The sequence below is a fragment of the Epinephelus lanceolatus genome, chromosome 6, assembly GCF_041903045.1.
Source record: "Epinephelus lanceolatus isolate andai-2023 chromosome 6, ASM4190304v1, whole genome shotgun sequence".
NCBI classification, from domain to species: Eukaryota; Metazoa; Chordata; class Actinopteri; order Perciformes; family Serranidae; genus Epinephelus; species Epinephelus lanceolatus.
The window spans coordinates 34,123,310-34,136,480 of NC_135739.1; the positions used below are offsets into that span (position 1 = coordinate 34,123,310).

Genomic DNA, 13,171 nt, shown 5'->3' on the forward strand with positions numbered 1-13,171 from the left:
GTTGCAAAGCAATTACGGCGTCATTTTTGAGCAGTACCAGGAGCATTTTTGATCACCGGAGGAAGCCATTGCAATGGGAAAGAAGAACCCACACAAAAAGAATGAAATCACAAAAGGTATGTAGGCCTTGCTATAATGTTTTAGTCTGACAAATTGTGACCGATAAGACACAATCAGGAAGTGAATATGGGTGTCTGCATCAGTGTTTTTAAAAGTCTCTGTTTCTGCCTGTCCACACTAAAATTTTCAAACTAAAATAGGGTCAGAAGCATTTTCAAGTCTCAGTTTTTGGGGTTTGGAAACACCATAACAGTGTGGATGGATGCTAGGTGAAACTGTAGCAAAAGTTTTAAAACAAAACTATATTAGTGTGGATGTAGTTTCAGACTTTTACTTTAGGATGATTCCTTCAGGTGTTAAAGGGACATACCCGTTGTTATTACCAATCCTTCGCCAAAAATGTACAGTGACACTGCAGGTTTCTAATGTAAATTTTTCATTGTGTTTATGATAAAATGAAGACAAAACACACGAAAGCTGACATTGCACAGTGTCAAAATCCATACAAGTTTAATCCATGTCATACAACATAATGTAAAAGTGAAAACACAGGAAATATAGCACGGAAAATCCCCCAAAACAACAGGCAAAGAAGGTTTTCATGTGTAGTCTTTCAAGTTTTTTCTCTGCCTGAACATTTTTTTTCCCAAATCCTCAGAGAGCCGTGTGTCCTGTCCGGCTGAAGAATTCGTTTCAGTTCAGGTCAGGTCATTCCGGTTCAGATCAGTTCAGCTTGATTCAATTTAATTCAGTTTGCTTCACCTGGAAACTGCTCACACCACTGACAGCAAGCTCTCATTTACTCTCCATCTCTTGTACTCCTACTGGCTTGATGTTCCACCTACAGGGAGACAGAGACGCAGCCTTAGTGTGTGTGCTGTTGAGAAAAAGACACACGACTCAGGTGTGTGTGGATTTAATACCTCTAGTGCAATCACACTGTTGTAATATGAAAACCTCCAGGATGTCTACTTTGAGGAATAACAGGGTGGTGTTTCTTTAAAAAAGCAAACTGTGAAAAAAACATACATTTGTGGAAAATATCAAATGTGTTTTGTTTACGTCATGAGAACATAGTGAATTCTTCATTTAACCAGTGACTAAAAACATTATAAAATGATGTACATACAGCAAAAGGATGAGGTGTGTGTCAACTCAACTCAACTCAACTCTCTCTCTCTCCCTCTCCCTCTCTCTCTCTCTCTCTCTCACACACACACACACACACACACACATACAAAATTCAATCATGTCTCTGCTGCTGCCTGGGGGAAACACAGTGTGGAAGCCTCACTATAGTGGAAAATCACCTTTTCCATGTTATTTTACACAGCAGCACCTTCACTACACACGCACACACACAGAGGGTCAGCCTGCATTTACACCAGGAACCAAGAGATCTGATTTTTTTTTTTTTTTAACTCTTTGTGGTGCAGATCTCACACCGTCATGGCTGTCTCAGCCAGAAGAGTCAGTGAGGAATGTGATTTTTATACAACCGTGAAGAAACATCTGTGCCTCAAAGAGCTAATGTGATCTTGTGACAATAGCAGGTTTGGTGCTGCGAGCTTTCTAAGTAAGGTTTGTATCACATGATGCTGGACTTGACTGCCAACAGGCTATATAGCAAAAAAAATATATAGTATTATATATAGTATTGATAACTGCTAAAAAAAAAATCTCTATAGTCATTAACTTTATTTTAAAGGGTGTGACATCAGCCTTATTAATATACAAGTACCCTAAGTGTAACTCATAATTTTTTGTTATTTATATATTATATAGTAATGAATGTATTATTGATCTTCCCAAAACCAATTTCTGTTCTTTTGAGTGGAGATAAACTTTATAAGCACACTAGGGACCATATGAGCCAAATCAAATTACAAGTAGATGAGGGTAATTTTACAGGAGGCAGTCAAAATAATATAAATGCCCCACTTGCAAATGAGGCTGTGAGCTGCACTTTATTGGAGGTGCACAGCAGACTACAGGGCAGGTTGATTTTTTTTTTTTGAAATATTATGACTTTATTCTCATTAAACTACGATTCTAAGAGAGAACACAAAATTCTAAGAGAACACAGATATGTGGGAAATATTTTGAATGCACAAAAAGTTTTCAACATAAGCATCAAAATCATGTGAGCAAATCAAGTTCAGGGGTTTACAGATTAATTTAATTAATTAATGTGTCATGGATGTGAATGGGTGCCACATGCACATTTAAAAGGGTTACTTTCAGAAACAAACAAAAGAAAAATCTAAATCAGTTCTATAGGTGTGCTGACTCGGGGATAGCGTTAAATTAAAAAAAGTTGATCTACACTAGTATAAATATTTTAAAGCAATTCAGAATGCTTTACTGAGAGCTTTACTGTATTGTATTACATTATGTTTATATATTTTGAATTGTCACCTGTTACCTGAAATTTGTGTTTTCCTTTACATAAATGAAGACCTTCCCATCATAAATTGGTGCATAAAAAAATCACCAGAATGCAGGAAATTAAATGTACAATGCTTAAAATTTCTGAAAATTTCTCCTAAAACTGTGTCTCCCATGATGTTAAAATGAAGCCTATGCCCTTGGTGCAATCAAACAAGATATATGTTGTAGGCAGCTTTTGTAACCTTTGGATAAAGCCAGACAAACTGTTTCCCCATATTCCCAGTCTTTATGCTAAGCTAACCTAAGCTAACCAGCTGCTATCTACATATCTGCCATACAGACAAGAAAGTGGAGTATCAATCTTATCTAACTTTTAGCAAGAAAGAACATAGTTTGACACAAGTATCACAAAGGCAGGTCATATGAACATAATCCCACTTTAGGTTTCAAAGCAACTTGACTCAAAGAGATCCAAAGAGGCCAAATTATTTGCATCCAAAGTTGCAGAGCATTGGTCAAAATCATTGAATATGTCCGTGGGAACAGCCTGCTGGTGCAAAGAAACCAAAGTCATTAGTTAAACAGTAATCAACATGGACCCAAAGCACATACAGCTCATGTTGCAGCAGAGTGTTTTTTCCATTAAATGTTTTAATTAATTTGTCTACCCTTCATTCTGTCTACCAGAAACACAGTGTGTTATTGCTCCAAAGGAAGAGTTCACTGCTGGACAAAAATCACATAACTAAATGAGGAGATAAGCAGCACTGAGTGGGGATCTGTGGTGTTCGGCTAATGCTACAACCATTTGCGAGGCCTGTGGTGTGATTCAGAGTGTCAAAGAGGAGGGAAATAACATGTTGAGCATCTCGTCAAATCGCTCCGGCTTTAAACGGCCTCTCTCCAGAGTGTGTTTAGGAAATTAAAGGCCAGGGATTTTTTTTTTCATAATTGTCTGTTTTATCATTTTATTACAGCTAGCTTTCCTCTGATGGGCTCCCTTTATGATTTATCAAATACAATTATTGCGTGACTTATTTCAGGAGCCTCTCCATTGCTGAGGACCGTTAATGTGTGTGTGTGAGAAAGACAGTGTGTGTGTGTGTGTGTGTGTGTGTGTGTGTGTGTGTGTGTGTGTGTGTCAGCTCTGGTGTATTTAAATAGCATTAAGTAATTGGAAAAACAGGAAAAGAGACTGGAAAAGCTAAATTGTCTTTGTGGATTTATACCCCCCATCCCTCCTCTTTGGCTTTCCCTCTGTTGCTCTTTCTAAATATTCCACAAGCTTCTATTTCAAATGTAAAATAGGATAAATAATAAAAACCTACTGTTTTAACTGAAACAGAGAAACTAATATAAAATAGTTTCATGTTTTTTTGCTGCTAAGATATTTGTTCTGTCAGATAGGGAGAGACAGAGAGAAGGAAAGAAGCAGAGAAAGAGAGAGAGGTTAATTCCATACCTTCCACTCGCTGTTAATGAAGTGTAGGTTGCGTCCCGGTCAGTGTAGCTAATTGAACACTGAAGATTACAGCAGCCGCTGCTCCTCTGTGAAAGGAAGGCCGTGTTCATTAGTTGCAGCCATATAATATTCGTTCTCTGTCGAAATATGTAGATAGTAATCTATGCAAAGAGCCTCTAAAGCTCTGAACATGTACTGTGGTAGCAATAACTCATCGCTTGAAAAATGACCGGTGTTGGGCTGCAGTCCCTCCTGTGTTCATCGTATCTTTGCCTTCCTGCTTGGATATGCGTTTATCGAATAGTTTTACATATAGTGAGCTTAGTGTGTTGGCACAACTGTGACACTACCCCAGCAATGTTCGAGGACTGATCTGTATAAATACTCAGACTCTTGCATTCAAAATCTTATTGAAGTAAAAGTACATAAAGTATATACATTAAGTACCAAAAGTAATGGTACTGGTCATGCAGAAATGGCCCCTTTCAGAATAATATTATCATTAGATTGTGATGCATTAATGTGTACATTACTTTAATGTTGCAGCTGCTGATTGTGTAGTTTACTGTAAACACTTTATATACTGTTGAGTTACTTAATCCATAATAATAATAATACATCATAATTTACAAGTTGATTTGTATTTTTGTATTTATAATCAAAATCTGCAAAGTAGCTGATGTTGTCAAATAACTGTAGTGGAGTGTGTAGCTGAATAAAATGGAAATATTAGCATATTACAGGTCCCTGAAAACTGTACTTAAGTACAGTACTTGATTAAATGTACTTAATTACAGTCCACCAATGCCCCGGGTAGCTATCATGCTCCTTAAAAAAAAAAAAAAAAAAAATACAATAAAAAAGTTAAGAATACACCCCTTGTTTGTGTTCAGAAGTTGTTCTAATATTATATCAGTTTACTTATTTATGTGAAGATTATTGCTAAATGTCTGTTTAAATAATTTGATACACACTTAGTGGAAGAAATAACTGGTTTTAGAAAAGGTTAATGTCAATGTCTCGCAAAGCTTTCTACTTATTCTATGTACCATATATCATAGAAGAGTGACTGTGGAGAATGTACAGATGAAGGTGTCTACAAAGATAAGCAGTTATGTAAGCTTTCTGCATCTCTGTGAATGGGTATGAATATATATGTATGTGTACACATGTAAGTACTTGGGTATCTAAGCGCAAGGATTGGCGTCTTGTAATGTAGATTTACAAGTAAAACAACTTCCTCTAATGAATGCCATAAATAACAACGAATGACCCTGGACCCATGCTTGGGACTCTTGGTGGAAATGCTCATTGTATGGTCATAAGTGGATCCATATCTTGAAAAGGACACAAATTGATTCAATGGACAATCACATTGAAGGTGCAGAGATGGACTGGAGTGAAACAACTCCTGGACTCGGCCCCTTTCCCTTTACCAATGATACAAGAGTGACTCACTGACCTGACCTGCTGTTTTTGATTTCTTTTTTATGACTGTCTGTGCACTTTTCTGTTCTACTCTGTTCTTTGTCTTTTTTTCCTGTACTGTACATCATTTATAAATATATAAAAATAAAGTTTAAAAAAAAAAAAAAGAAGAAGAGTGACTGTGGAATAAAAATTATTCCTACTGTCGCAGTCTGCCCTACTCTATGACTCCAAGTACACCGGGTGAGTATTTTAATGAATACAGTGAGACATTATGAATCACAGGGTCTGTTTTCAGTGAAATGTTCTGCCAATTTTAAGGAAATAAGTGTGCAAGACAAGATTATGTAATTAAAAGAAGCACCAGTAACCCCAGTAAATTGTGGCGTTGTATTGCTACCTCTTGGCGTTTCCTGTTATTTTTATTCATTTAATTTCGTCTTCACACCATGTGACATTCATGTCTGCTGCTTCTGTAATTTTTTCTTTTAATGTGGTTTTGCGGTGAAGTAATGTAATAATGTCTGGGGGCAATATGCTGAAGTTTTTCACACAATAAGAGGTTGTTTCTCTGAATAAACTGCATCTATCTCCCTTAACTGCATCTTGCCTCTGTTTTTTTTTTTTTTTACTCAGCTCTAACTTAGCTATGGATGCAAAGTTTTTAATAGGCCTATACACATTTTTTCATGTACTTCCGAACAGGTGGATGGGAGCCTGGATGGGACAGTGAACAAGCAGCCGTGACGCTGAGTTTCCTGATGCTGCAGTCGCTGCAAATAGAACTCAGTAGAAACCCAGCATGTCTTTATCAGGACTAAAACAAAACCCCTCTCTGCTTCTGTCACTTTTCTAACCCCACCGAACCCTCTCCTCTCCCCTCCTACCCTCCTTCCCTTTCGGGTTGCCCGTCCAGCTCAGTGGGACCCTCTCTCTCCCTCTCCCTGTTTCTCGCTGTCTCTCTACCTCTCTCGCCCCCTCCCTCAGGGCAGAAGTAAACCACGCCTTGAGGCCCTGCTCCCATTGTGTGTCCTCTGCTACTTCTGTTTGGGGCCTTTGTGTGCCGCTAATCAGCCGTGGGGCCATGCTCAGCCCCGAGTGTGTGTCTATGAGTGTGTGTGTGTGTGTGTCTGTGTCCCTTGCCCTCATTACGTAGCCACACTGGGAGGCCAGCATGGGAAGTTTCTGCTGCACTATACACCTCCCTCCATCCCTCCATTCCCCCTTCTCTCTTTCCCTCCCTCTAGCTGTCCATCACTCCCTTCCTCCCCCTGTATCATCTCGCCACCCCAAGACTTAAAGCTACACTGGCCATGGTTTTTTATAAAGCTACACCTGTGTAGCCTAAGTCAAGCATCTGTCTTCTGTTACAAACTTGTCCTAATCCGATATATTTATTATTAGTATTATTTAGTATCAGAATGGTCGCTGGCTTGACATACTAAAAGTTTCACACGTGAATTGATAGTCGAAAAGTATTCTAAATAACCTACGTCATCACACAGTGAGAAGATAATTGGCTCACAGGATTTCTGGTATTAACATTCTCAAAAGCAAAAGTTGCTTCTTGTTGACATTAACTGGTTAAATATGAGCAGTTAATTACGTCACTTGAAATATCACAACAGATGCAGAATAATTATAAACTGTCTGTACTTTATATACTGTACTATACTGTGTAGAATGTAAAAAAAAACCAAAGCAAAACATTTTAGCCTACACTTGTGACAAACCTTGAATACAAACCACATAGCCACTACATTTTCTGTATCTATTACAATCTATATTACAGTCTGTAAACACCATGACAACTAAGCAGACTATCTGCTGATGAAGGCCACTGAATGTTGCTGAAAGCTCAGGAACATTGCCAGTTTCTGAAATCAACTATTTTTTTCCATGGTCAAAAATGATGAACCTTCAAACTCAACTTTTTATGTTCAGTAATTAGTGTAGACTCTTTGATATGACATTTCATAAAAAATGTAAATTGACAGGTTATATCAATGACAGTATGAATAGTATTTGACATTTTAATTGCGGCACACAAATAAAATAATCTGTGAGTATAGAATAAATAAGTATAGAGCTAAATAAGTGATGATGGCAAAATGTGAGCTTCTCCCCTCAGGACAGAGATTACTAAAGACTGAGTCTAGCAGGTTGAGAAACTCTTGCTATCAAGTTTTTACATGCTTTGGATGAGTCAACTGATGATGAGTAGTTTTCCATGTAATTTGCGGATGATGATATTATGCTGGCAATGAAGTGAGTTATTTTAGGTGAGCTTGTGTGATGGGTTTTAATTCATATGCTTTTTCAAGTCTGTGTGTGTTCTGTGTTTCACCTGGCTGCAAGAAAAGTTTATGATTGGGGACAATAAAGTGGAGATAAAAATGTTTCCCTCCTCTTGATATACAGTATACCAGGCTCAGTATCAACACAAAGTCAAAGGGAACAAGATCGCGGTACATGACACACTGTTTGTTTGGCAGGTGATTGTACAGTAACTAGAGCTTATTGTACAATAATGGAAAGTGTGAGAAAAGTGAAGGATTATCTCAATGAAAGTGAATTTTGTCAGTTTCATTGTTACTTAAATATGTGAATAAGCTGGACTACATGAACTGGCCGTTGCTCTCTATTGCGCCCCTCTGTCACCAGCTGGGTGCCCCCTCACCCTCCTGTTCCCCTCCTCCTCCACTTCACCTCCTTCTCATCTGTCCATCCCTTCTTTTCACTCTCTCTCTCCCCAGTTTCCCTCCTCCTTCTCACATCCATGATGTATCACCTGTCCGTGTGTGTGTGTGTGAATGTGTGTGTGTGTGTGTGTGTGTCTTAGTGCCCGATGGGGTTTTAGCCACTGGAGCTCTTTGACTTGAGGACAAGCGTTGTCTGTTCATCGCTCATCTAAACACACACACATACACACACAACCCCTCTCTCTCTTCAGTCAACAGCTACACTCCTATCTCAAATTTCAGTGTGGGACCGAGAACTTCTCTCTCCCTGTCAGTCTCGCCTCCCTCATTACTTCCTTCAAATGAGTTATCACACAGGTTGGTCATGACCCATATTTGTCATACAGCACATAATGAGGTTGTTGCTATAGCCTATTTTACACTGCCTGTTCAAGGTCGAAATTTTGCTCTGTTATTCCACCTCACCGTTCTTTATATAAGGTAGAATCGCAGAATGGGGTGACAGAGTTCTCTCGCCTTTAAGTCAGCAGTGGAGGTGGTACTATGAGCAGCACAGGTGTGATGTTTTGACAACATGTTACTTGTGTGACCCACCGTCAGGAGATTTAAAAAGCAGCTGATAGCAGTTAGCAGCTAACGCATGAAGATCAGTGGCCAAAAATGTCCAGAAATTTGGAAAACAATGAGGGCCGGGAGCTCGTTACCCTCCAAGCAGAGGACAAGATCAGCCGCCATATAATGTTGATGGTAAATGATAATTATTGCCTCATTATTTTTTAGAATGTGCTGCTCGACGCATATGTTACATGTCACACTTGAGGCTGATGCTGTTGTGTTGAACATCATGCCCATCATGCCTCTTTGGCTTCTGGGGTGCCGGCAAGCTGTCTAAAATCACACACTGGGGCGGCATGATGACACTGTTGTCTGGTTCAGTGTAAAAATACAAAGACAACTAAATGGAGGAACTTTGTCAAGGCCCTATAGTGTCCGTGTAAAAAGGGCTTATGTTTATTACCATTTCTACCGAGAGTGAGAGAATCAGGCTTTGTGTCTACTGTGATGTATGACATTATAGCAGATCATGTCAAGTCACAGGCAGTTCTATTGACTAGGAATTCCCTGTCAAATTACTAGTCCAGTTAGGTCATTAGGACAGTGCAAGTGGAGGAACAGCATCACTTTCTTGCGGTAAGATTTACTGCTGAAGTTCCTTTGATCAAGGCATCTAACCATCATCTGTCCAGGTGGTGCTTCAGAGGTCAACAAATGCCCAAGTTCAGCCCCACATGCTCTGCGAATCACACTTATTTCAGCTGCTTGAATCTGTGAACTCACAGTTTTGGTCACTTCCCCAAATTCATTAGCACTGTAGCACGGATGAAACAGTAAATCAAGAGCTTCTCCACCAGGCTCAGCTCACTCCTCAACTTAACAATCCAGTGCAACTCCTGTGTAACTGCATATATTGCACTAATCCACCTGTTGATCTCCATCTTTCCCTCAGTCGTTACCAAAGACCCAGAGATTCTTGAACTCATTCACTTGTTAGCAACGTGCTCCCCATCCTGAAGGGGGAATAACACATCATGCTTCCAGCAGAGATTGTGGCCTAAGAATCTCTTCCCAACTGGTTCACACGGATGACCCCAACAGAACTACATCATCTGCAAAATGCAGAGATACAACAGAATCAACAACAAATACCAGATGTAGTGAAGCCCTCCTACCTGGAGCATACTTTATTGACCATGAAAGGTCTGAATGACTTTTCAGGGCCTTGAGAAGACACCCTGAGGGACAACTGCATACCCTCTCCAAGGCCCAAAAGCAAATGTAAACTAGTAGGGCAACAGCACTGCAGGGACTTCCCTGGGGGACCAAGAGCCTTTTGAGGAACTTACAAATATTACCTGTGTTACAACCAGAGGAAGTAGGAACAAAAGTTTGTTCCTCTTCAAAAGTTCAAAGTGGCAGAAAAAGGTTTAATTTGCGCTGCTTGTTTTAAGTCTGAGTTTTGACAACTGGTCAGTTGTTCCAGCACCCTTGCTTAGCTTTACCAACAAGACAGAACAGTGTGATTACCAAAAAACTGCAGCAATGACTGGAACAAAATTCAAGTTCTACAAAACAAAAACAAGTTTAAACCAAATGCTTAAAATGGAAAGCCAAAATGGAGTTAAGACAAAGCAACAATAACTACCTACCTACTGCTGTGAAGGATTTCCATTGGACAAAGGTGACAAAACTGCTATGACCTGAAAACATCTATTAAACCTCTTGAGTTCGGTGCAGGGAGGGCAATACGGGAACTTTGTGTGTGGGTAAAAATAGATGATAATTAGCGGTGACTCAAGGCTTCCCTGACCATAATCCCCTGAACAATCTGCATTCATACAGGTGTTCACTAAAACCAATTACCAACAGAAGAGGAAGAGCAGAGGATACTAAATTATTATTATTAGTATCAAATAACAGTTAAACCTCTTATTTTTCCTTTTCCATTTATTAAATAATACAGTTTTCCTTTTACTGCCTTCAGTGAGCTGGATGGGTCAAAATGAATATATTCGCAGTACATCTACACTTCAATCAGACATTGAGTTTATAGTTTATAGTTTTTCTTAATTAACAACTGCTTTATATTTTGCAGAGTAAGGTATACAGCATGACCAACATGCAGCTTATGCCTAGTAATACATAACACGGTGGACTTGCTGCTCTTACATGTTTACAGAACAGAAACAGAACAGAATTATATTTCAAAGGCTGCATATTAATGTCCGGACAGCTCTTAGAGATGGTAAATGAGCTTTGGTTCAGTTCACGGCTAATTACCCCTCTAAGACTGTCTCTGCTATGTCTTTTGTATTTGTATGTGTATCGGTTTCAATATGTAAGTCCAGATATTGTGTACAGTAGATCCAGTATGTGTCACTATGGTATTGTGTACCTCATCCTCTGATCCTCTGTATGGTTAGCAGACCACAGAGCTCTGAAGGGGCTTTTGCAGCTTATTCAAATCAGCCCAGTCTTCTATGAGAGCTTCTATTAGTTTAGCTTATACTGGCTTGTAAGTGAGACTAGACAAAGGTAGAATGCTTATATTGATTCAGCTGATATGTGATTTTGCTGCCACTGGCGACAGCTAGTTAGTCCTAATGATTTTGGGGACCATGCTGAACTCAGGCTGTTCTCGTGCACTGCTCCTACATTTTCCTACGAAAAGTAATGCACCATAGTTTTTACATATCCCACTAAATGATGAGCCAGTAATTCTTGCATAACCTACATATTTTGGAAGGCTGCGATCCCTGACTGACGTCCTGACTGGAGTGAAGAAGGAAACAGTCCCATGTGGCCTAGTTAGGAGGCAGGCTGGGGAGGTGGACAGGTCACAAAACACAGGACTTTGATCTGGGACATTCCCTGGGAGACTGTCATTTGGAACTGTGTGAGTCATTTTAAGGTACGTCCACACAATCCTCAATAACTTTACTTTCCTAAACCTAAAGACACCCATCCATGCTTCTTTTCCTAAACCTAACTTAATTTGCCTGAACCTGACCTCCATTACTTTAAGTTTATCATCCTAACTTTATGGTAAGGATGTAATGTCATTCATGGGGTGATAATTTGTAAAATATTATATGAAGTGTTGTGTGTGCATTTTCGAAGGATATCACATGAACCTTTGAAAGAGGATACATTACCAAACCTTCAGCTAAATTCCAAAAACAGCTTATTGATCACATTCATGCTCCCCAGAGGATAAACTCTCCCCCTTTTGAAAACCTCATAGGTTTTCCTCTTTCAACACCCTTAAGCTAAAATATTTTGCCTCTTGCACACAAGATATTTCATGTCCTAATTTGCAGGTTGTCATTAACTTATTCTGTATCCAAGCAACCCACACACCTCCACAAATGGAACATGCACGCTGCCACTGTTTTGTTGTTGCCATGTCTATTAAGATTTCATATAAAAATTTAGTCCCCTGAAAAACAAGAACATAATGTACAGGTATATTTCTCTTTTGGTGCCCAAGGGAACAGTTTTTTTTAATGACCTTGTTGCCTTCTCTACAGTGCCAGCATTCAGACTAATTATTTATTTTTTAACCACACTATGAGGAAGGCCAACACTTTGGTGTCAGGCCGCCACCGGGGCCTTGATTGCTTTTTAGCCATGTTGGGTTCTAAACATTCAAAAATAGCATTCAATGTTTGTCATAAAAGCACATGATGCATATCAAACAACCCTGGAGAAGACACATCAAACAGAGAAAAGAGATTCCTGCTTGGAATTTATGATTTTGAGGGCCGATCTTGCATATTTTAGTGCTGCCACAATTTCCATGAACCTGTCAACCTGTCTTGTTACTTTCAGACCTGTTACTGTAAAGTGATGTCGTAGGGGCCATTGTAAAAGCCTCTGCTATAACTGAGCTGTAAATCCACAATATTCAAATCATGTTTTTTTTCAAAGATCAAAGTGTGGAATCATCATCGGAATCTGACTTTGGTATTTTTATAATTATTCAGGATATTAATGGTACTTTGTTTTTTAAACGAGTCTGGCATTACAAGTCAAGTCACTGGTAAACACTTCCTCATGTTACACACTTTTCAATGGAGTTACGATGAAGGTGGTGGAGCAGGAGTAAGGTGCAGGAGACACACTGAAGTGAGCAAAAAGAGTAAAAGAGACTCTTGCTTCATTCCCCCCCAAACTTGTAATGGAGGTTTGATTAGCAAGCATGTAATGTACTTTACCCCCACGGATGGAGACAGAGGGGGAGGAGGGTGAAAGGAGGCGAGGGATGGAGGGAGAGGTATAGCAGGAAGGAGGAGTGTATATAGGCTGCCCTCTCAGCAGGTCTCCTCATCTCCCCTCCTCCCTTCACCTCCTCCACTTTATCCCTCAACTCCCTCAGACCAGGACATAAGTTTCCCCCCTACTTGAAAACCTACTCACCTCCTCTGCCTACACACACACACACACACACTAAAGCCTAACGCCATCTCTCCACCACCTCCTTCCCCCCTATAGCTGCACCATGCTGTGTAAGCGGTGGGTGTGGGTGGGGTAGGATGGGGTTGGAGGTCAGAAGCAGGAAGAGTTTTTT

At 39.7% G+C, this 13,171-nt stretch overlaps 1 non-coding gene across 1 annotated transcript in view; it reads right to left on the reverse strand.

Annotated features, from left to right (window-relative positions):
* Positions 1 to 696: 696 nt before the first annotated feature.
* LOC117253921 (uncharacterized) overlaps positions 697 to 13,171 on the reverse strand; it is a 100,787-nt gene continuing 88,312 nt past the window's right edge. Inside the window, exons 4-5 of the transcript XR_004501440.2 lie at positions 3,914 to 3,999; positions 697 to 901 (exon numbers count right to left, since the gene is read on the reverse strand). This is a non-coding gene — a transcript (uncharacterized LOC117253921). The remainder of the gene's footprint in view (positions 902 to 3,913; positions 4,000 to 13,171) is intronic.